This window comes from Chionomys nivalis, chromosome 1 (assembly GCF_950005125.1).
Source record: "Chionomys nivalis chromosome 1, mChiNiv1.1, whole genome shotgun sequence".
NCBI classification, from domain to species: Eukaryota; Metazoa; Chordata; class Mammalia; order Rodentia; family Cricetidae; genus Chionomys; species Chionomys nivalis.
Window position 1 is genome coordinate 61,562,935 of NC_080086.1, and position 7,371 is coordinate 61,570,305.

General features: G+C 49.9%; 1 long non-coding RNA gene across 1 annotated transcript; it reads right to left on the reverse strand.

The window, feature by feature from the left end:
* Positions 1 to 1,121: 1,121 nt before the first annotated feature.
* Positions 1,122 to 6,131, reverse strand: LOC130886603 (uncharacterized). Its single transcript, XR_009058298.1, has 3 exons — positions 6,089 to 6,131; positions 2,978 to 3,034; positions 1,122 to 2,475 (listed from the first exon to the last, which is right to left on the reverse strand). It is a non-coding gene; the product is annotated as an uncharacterized LOC130886603 (long non-coding RNA).
* Positions 6,132 to 7,371: the final 1,240 nt, after the last annotated feature.

Consider the following 7,371-nt stretch of genomic DNA (forward strand, 5'->3'; position numbering starts at 1 on the left):
GGAGGACCTCTGTTGAGTTTGAGGCCAGCCTGGTCTACAGAGTGAGTTACAAGACAGCCAGAGATACACAGAGAAGCCATGTCCTGAAAAACAAACAAACAAAAAAGATAATTTAGAATACAGTACTAACTTGGTCCTCCATACTCCTTAATAGTGATTGTTTAAAATGTTACAAAAATATGGGTCTGAAGAGATGGCTCAGCAGTTAAGAGTGTGGACTTCTCTTGCAGAGAACTTGAGTTCAGTTCCCAGCACCCTCAGCAGGCAGGTCACCACCATTCATAACTCCAGCTCTATGGATACCAGGCACACACACACACAGAGTACATATACATAAATGCAGGCAAAATACAAATACACATAAATCTAAGAAAAATTAGAAAGATAAAATGGTCACACATCATGATGAGAATGTATTTAAATTAGTATATTTAATAGTAAAAGGAACTCAAGGCAAATAGGTTGACAGAAGTTATCCTTGAAGATACAAGAAAAGCTGAGACAATGAATAAGAGACACCAGCAAGTCAGTGACGTCAACAGTCTGCTTAAACACAACTCCAAATGCCCGAGGTCATCAATTTCTGTAGAGAAAAGGTTACCCGGCTCAGCTCTAGAGGGCTAGAGCCATGATCGCTTGGCCCCTTTGCTTTGGGCTTGTGTGGCACATGATGGAGGGAGTGTGGCAAAGTGAAATTGCCCACCTCATGGCCAGAAAAGGGGCTGGGGCCTCACCACCTTCTGCAAGGACTCTCTCCCAGTGACCTAGAGACCTCCCAGCCTCATAAAGGCCTTCCGCACAGGCCGCTGGATAAATACTCAAGACCTAAGCCACAGCCTCTGTTAAAACCTCTCTTTTCTCCTTTAATATATTCAATATTAGGAAAAGAAAAGTAGAATACAGTGGCTAATAAAAACCAGTAGGAAGTACACGAGAACTTCCCTGCCAATAAATTTGAAAATATAAATGTACTATTTGCAGTTGCAGGTTAGGCTGGGCCTTAAAATACATTAACTGGTGGAAAAATCAGAAAAACTATGATTGATAGAATGTCATTTATTTAATATTAAGAAACACATAAGTCACTGTGTTCTATGGCAGACAGCAGGTGAGAAAGGGAACAACAATGTGGTGTGTGCCGTGAGCTCCGTGCAGAAAGAGAGAGGCTCCTGGCTCAAGTCCATCCAAATGGGCTTTTGAAGAGGCTTCAGAGAGTACCTGTTGTATTCTGTGATCCTAGCGTGCTCCAGGACACTACCTGGAGGACACAGCTCCACACATGGCAGCCAGAGAGCCGGGGCCTTCTCTAAGGGAAGGGCACAGGGTAGAGGCTTGGAAGGATGGTGGCTGCAGGCCCAGTGAGATCCACTTTAATGGATGAGAGGGCTCAGTGTGGGTGATGGGTCTTCAGGGTTTCCAGGTTTCTCAGGCTGTTGTGTAATTTAAAAAAAAAATTGACACGCAAAACTATCTGCCCTGGTGGAGGACATGAGAGCGCTGACCCAGGACAAGGGCTGGGGAGAAAAGGTGCCCACAGTGACTTCTGAAGCAGCACTCAAAAAGAAAAGCAGAGGGAGATGTTGAGGTCCTGCCAAGCCTGGCTGGGGGAGAGGGGGCGGTCTGTGAGGATGGGGGTGGGGCATCATGACGGAAATCCTTTAGGCAGTAGAGGCTAGATGCTGGTTCAAGAGACACACCATGGGGTATCTCCATCTCTGAACATCTGATCAGCCCTCAAAGTGACAGTGTGGACCCTGCAGGGTAGATGCCAGAGGGCTGCTGGGATGGGACTCAGGATTTGGGGTGAAGGAAATGGGGAGACATTTGAGGGTGAGACTGGCAGGCATCTGGGTAACTTGTACACTACCTGAGGCCTCTTCTAAATGAGGGGTTGCGAATGGGCCCCTCACTACAAGCCTGGCTGAGCTGGTTGGTACCTGGTCCCCAACTTGGACAAGAGTTGGAAATATCACCAGCGAGGGTAGCGGCAATCAAAGAACAATTTCCGAGAGCAAGGAAATGCACTGGGATCCATGGCATCTGGGCACCGGCTCTGGAGTTGGCGATAAAAGTTGGTGGCATCATTTGACCACACAGAGGGCACAGGAAACCGCCAACTCAGATAATGGTATCTAGGTGAATATATAAGGGGCTGTGTCCACGTGAAAGTATAGGGGGCTGGGTAGGCTTGTGACATGGTAGTTACACAGGGGTAGACAGCATAGAAAGCCCTGGGGGAGGGTTCCAGAACTAAGTCAGTTAGGAGTCCTCCCCTCATGCCACCCCAGAAACTACAGGGAAGCTGAGGATTCATCGCGTGGTCTGAGGCAGCCATGGACATGTGGGTTTGTCTGGATGCTTGGCTGGGAACATTTCTTCTCCTAGATGGTTTCTGGGTGGTGGCTCTCTATTCTTTCCCCAGTTGCATGTCGTTGAACAGGTTGAGCATCTGGTCCCCTTGGCTAACAGTTACCCCTGTGGAGGGGATGGCAATCAGAAGAGCTGCCAGGAGGGGTGTGAGGTGCACCTTACAGCGAGGGGGAGCTAAAGGACAAGGCAGCAGCCATAGCACACATGAGAGCTTACACCAGAGAATGTAGAGGAGACAGTCTCTTCTAGGGGTGGGGGGAAGGGGGTGAAGATAGAGCCTGGGCCCTCATGAAGCGCTAGGTGAGCACTCTACTACTGAGCCTCACCCTGGCCCAGATGGGGTTTGTCAAATCAATTAAAAAGTTCTTCCTTCTGAGCCTCAGGAAGGTCCTGTCCTTCACTTCAACATGTGTGTGGAACAAACATCCAGGAAGACTGGCATCCAGCCCCACAGACATCAGGTGACATGCAGATGGAAAGTAGAACATTCCAGAAGGATCTGGAGCCCCCACCTCAGAGGTAGGAACAGGAAAGGCTGGTACAGAGAGTTTTTCCCCAGGGTGTGAGAAGGAAGTCCTCCTCCTCTGTAGGCAGACAGGTGACTCACCTCCCTAGCTGAGTTCCCAGGTCACCTTCCTTTGCAGGTCACGGACAGATGAGGTCACTAAGGATGAGCAAGAAGGTCATTGAGAGATAAGCAGGCAGGTCATTCGTTTTTCCCTAATTCAAGAAAACTGCCAACTTTTTCTTAACAACTTCCAGTTCCCCTAGTTGGTTCTGTCTCCACCACACAGTCCAGCCCCCTTTTCCTGTGATGCGCTGCCCTGTGTGTGGTTTCTGTGTCCTGAGTCCCTCTGCCGTACAGGGAAGGTAACAGGTTAAAGCGTCCCGGGGAGTAGTGTGGCAGAAATGATGGAGGGCAGAGGTGACGGAGGCATTCCGAGGAGGTGAGAGCAGGAAGAGGGAGCTAAGGCTGTAACAAGCCAGAAGCAGAAACTACTGGCCCGGTTCTCTAGAAAAGTCCCAGGAAGCTGTCAAGTCCTAAGGTCCAAGGCTCCCACGCAGCCTGGCCGGGAACACTGGGTGCTACAGGAGCTGAGGGTCCCAAGCTGGAGGCCCAGCCAAGAGCTGTGGCACTAGCAGGCCCTGATTGCTACTCATTTCCAGAAAGCTGAGGATTATAGATGGCTGCCCAGTGCTGGGCTGGGGTGGGGTGAGGTGGTGGAGTGGGGGGTTAGACTTGAGTGCCTGGAGTCCAGACTACCCGACCCCTAAATCTTTGAACAATTGGCTGCTAGCTCTCAGGGCTTTAGCGGCAGTCTCTGGCTCGACCAGCTGAGCTCCTGAGGTTCAGGCATTCAGAGGCTGGGACCATCTGTCTTTACCTACTCATGCTTCTATCGGGAATAAGCAAAGCTCCAGTTAGCTGAGAGATAACACCCCTGGTTATTTAGCGTCCAGCTTTTACCCATCAGCCAACACCATGTTCCAAGAAACTCCTGAGTGTTGGGGATGGCAGACCACCAGACCCTGAATTTCTTGTAAGCAACTTGTTTTCCTCTGCTCTGAGAAGCCTGCAGCTGCTCTGAGCAGGAGACCCTGATGGCAGGGGAGTGGGTTCTGGTGAGTCTGCAGCTGAAAGATCCTGAGAGCTGGGGCGTGGCCAGAGCCCTTTATAAGCTGCCCCTGAGCACAATAAAGTGAGCATTCTTGGCACTCTTGTATTAAGGATGACCCGTGTCCCCGTGTCTCTGTCTGTGCGCGTGTTTTTAAGTCTCCAGTTTAGTTCCCAGCTCGTGTACCGTCCTGTGGCACAGGTGCTACACCTGAAGAAAGCCTGTAGCCAGCAAAGTAAAGGGAGTTTAAAAAACAAAGATATGGCCGGGTGGTGGTGGCGCACGCCTTTAATCCCAGCACTCAGGAGGCAGAGGCAGGCGGATCTCTGTGAGTTCGAGGCCAGCCTGGTCTACAAGAGCTAGTTCCGGGACAGACACCAAAGCTACAGAGAAACCCTGTCTCGAAAACAAAACAAAACAAAGATATGGCTAGAACTACACACCCTGAAGATAATAGGACTGGACGGGAGGTGAGCACTCGGGATAACTGTCTACCTCCAAACCCTGGAGTCCAAAGACAAAGACAAAGAAATCCTGAAAGTCTCACAAAATTAGAACGGCGACAATTAGGAGAGAAAGTAAGAAAATAGAGGGTAAACCATAGGTCTAACATCCAAATAACAGGACAGAGTGGAGGAGAGTTCACTGAAGACCAAGTCAAGAATATGTCCTAGAACCTGAAGAATTCTAGGTGAATGGGGCTTATCTATGGGGCAGCAGGCAAGTTAAAGCAGACCCAGATATTGCCCTGTGAAATATCAGAATACTAGTGCTAGGATTTGGAGTTTAAATGCCCTCGATGAAAGTTTATGCTGAAATTTTATTCCCATTGTGAATCATCCAAAGGTGGGATCTAAGGGGTGGTTACCTCAGCGACTGCCCTTCAAAGCCGTTTCAGCTGTTGGGTCTCCTCATAGATTATCTTAAGGGTAGATCTACTGGAAGGTCCTGGGTCATCCAGTCTCTTATACACAGCCCTGTAGCCAGGGGTCCTAGGCAGCTTGGGGGATCTCTAGTATGGCAGTGTCCCCTAGCCCTACTTGGGACCGTTCGTCGTCCTTTGGTTCAGTGTCTCCACCGTATATGCTGCTCTCCTGATACACACTTAACCATTTCAGTTATCAGACGGAATGAGATCAGTTGACTCACAGTCTTGTTCATTGTGATTCATTGGGCCTTGCTGACAATTTGCCTGCGCCAGAGAAAAGCTGAGAGCACTTTAAAAGAAAAAGGTGAAAGTTGTTACCAGCACAGAAAACGCCCCAGGTGATCCTGCCACACAATCGTGGCAAGATGATTCGGAGTGAGTGTATATAGGAGAACACAGTGCAGAGTGTCCGACGCCAGCTGCGTCTATTTGGGGACATGGTCAACTCCCTCAGTGCTGTGGGGGGGGAGGGAGTTAACTGGTTACTCGGGCGCATGGAAGTAAATGACAAGAAAAGTAACTTTTAAAGTTTAGAGGTAGGAAAGGAGGGAACGGGAGGGGGCTCATTTGTCAATAATTCTATTCTGCTGTAAGCACCAGATTTGTATCGGTAAGCGTCAAGCAAAGGAATGGGCTCTCCCTCCCTGCCGTCAGGTTTTTTTTTTTTTTTTTTTTTTTTTGGTTTTTCGAGACAGGGTTTCCCTGTGGTTTTGGAGCCTGTCCTGGAACTAGCTCTTGTAGACCAGGCTGGCCTCGAACTCACAGAGATCCACCTGCCTCTGCCTCCCGAGTGCTGGGATTAAAGGTGTGCGCCACCACCGCCCGGCCTGCCGTCAGGTTTGTCAAGCTGGAAAGAATTGACTGCACCGAGCGCTGAAGAGGTGGAGAAGGTGGTGAGACTCTCATACGGGAGCATCTCTAGAAGGCGAGTTGGCAAACGTGATCAAAACATAAGAACTGGCCATGCCCTCCTTGCCTTGAGGGTGCTCCTTATTGGAGCAGCATGAAAAGGAAGCTTAGGGTGGAAGGGAAGCCACTTACCATACTACTGGGGGCCAGATTGGGGTTCTGAGAGCTGGGGTAGGGCTGAGACAGGTCAAACCAGGCAACTGATGGTGAGCCTGGTACCAGCACAGGCCCCAAACCAAACTCTCCTTGTCCCCAGCATCCTTACCTGGTGCAAGGAGGGCAGGCGTGAAGAGATGGTCGTAGAAGGGGAGCAATGGAAGGCTGGCAGCTGCAGAGGTGAGCAAGGAACAGGTAGGAACCGTGAGGATTGGAGCCGAAGCTCATGATGACCTCTGATGCTGGGGAGGAGGCTGGGCAGGGAAGATGGCTCACCCTTGCCAGGAATAAAACCACGGTCTCCTTGAACAAGCCCGGGAACATACATACCTGACCCTCCTTGAAGGATGTTTTTTCTGCTGCTGAACTGGACTGGATGAAGACGCTGAGGTCTTGGGTGCCCAGGTCTTGGGTGTCTGCTGGCAGAGCTCCACTGAGAGCGGCCACTCGGCACCAGCCTTCTCCTCACTGGCTACTCGCTCCAACAGTGGCAGCAACCACACATGCCTGCCGCCCCCGTAGCTTCCCTGCAGCTTGAAGTTTGGCCCAATGCTGCTCCATTTAAGCTAGAGGGTGGAGCCAAAGATGGTCACGTGGGTGGGGCAGGCCTGGTCACCTGGGTATGATTTTGGACGACTTGGAGTGGGTAGGGAGGAGACTGATTGGATTCAGCCATTCCGTTGTTTCCAGAAACGAAGACAGTCAGACCCAAGGGAAGGATCTGACGCCTAAGTTCACTGTGCAGGAGCTGGGTATCCCTGCTGGATAATGAGGAACCTGCCTGACTCTATTTTGAAGGCAGGCACCATTAAGCTGTATTGTTAAAAGTCAGTTTCCATGTACTGCTAGAGCTGAGTTGTTGGGTCTTGTTTGGTTGTTTTGTTTGTTTTTGTTGGTTTTGTTGTTTTTGAGACAGGATTTCTCTATGTAGCCCTGGCCATCCTGGATCTTACTCTGTAGATCAGGCTGGCCTCAAACTCATATTTGCCTGCCTCTGCCTTCTGAGTGCTGGGATTAAAGGTGTGTGCCAATTGTTAAGTCTGTTTCCTGGATCCTGACCTCCCAAAACCATGACCTTGAGGGTTTTTTTCCCCCTCTTTAACCCTCCTTAATCACTAGGTGACCATGTTGGGGGGGGGGTTGAGATTTTCTGTACTTATTGCCCCATTGTGTCTCTTCTGTAAACCTGCTTTGTATCTATTCTTTAAATTGACTCTTTAAAAAGGCCCAAGAAGTAGACTCCAGGCTGCTCTCTTTAACCGGACTTAGGATGTAGTGCTGGCCTGCTCTTGGGTGTGTAGGAGCCAGCCATGATAAGCTAAAAGGAAACAGATCATCCAAAGGAAGTTCTTTACTTCCTACCATTATTACCTGCCAGTGTAGGACTCAGCC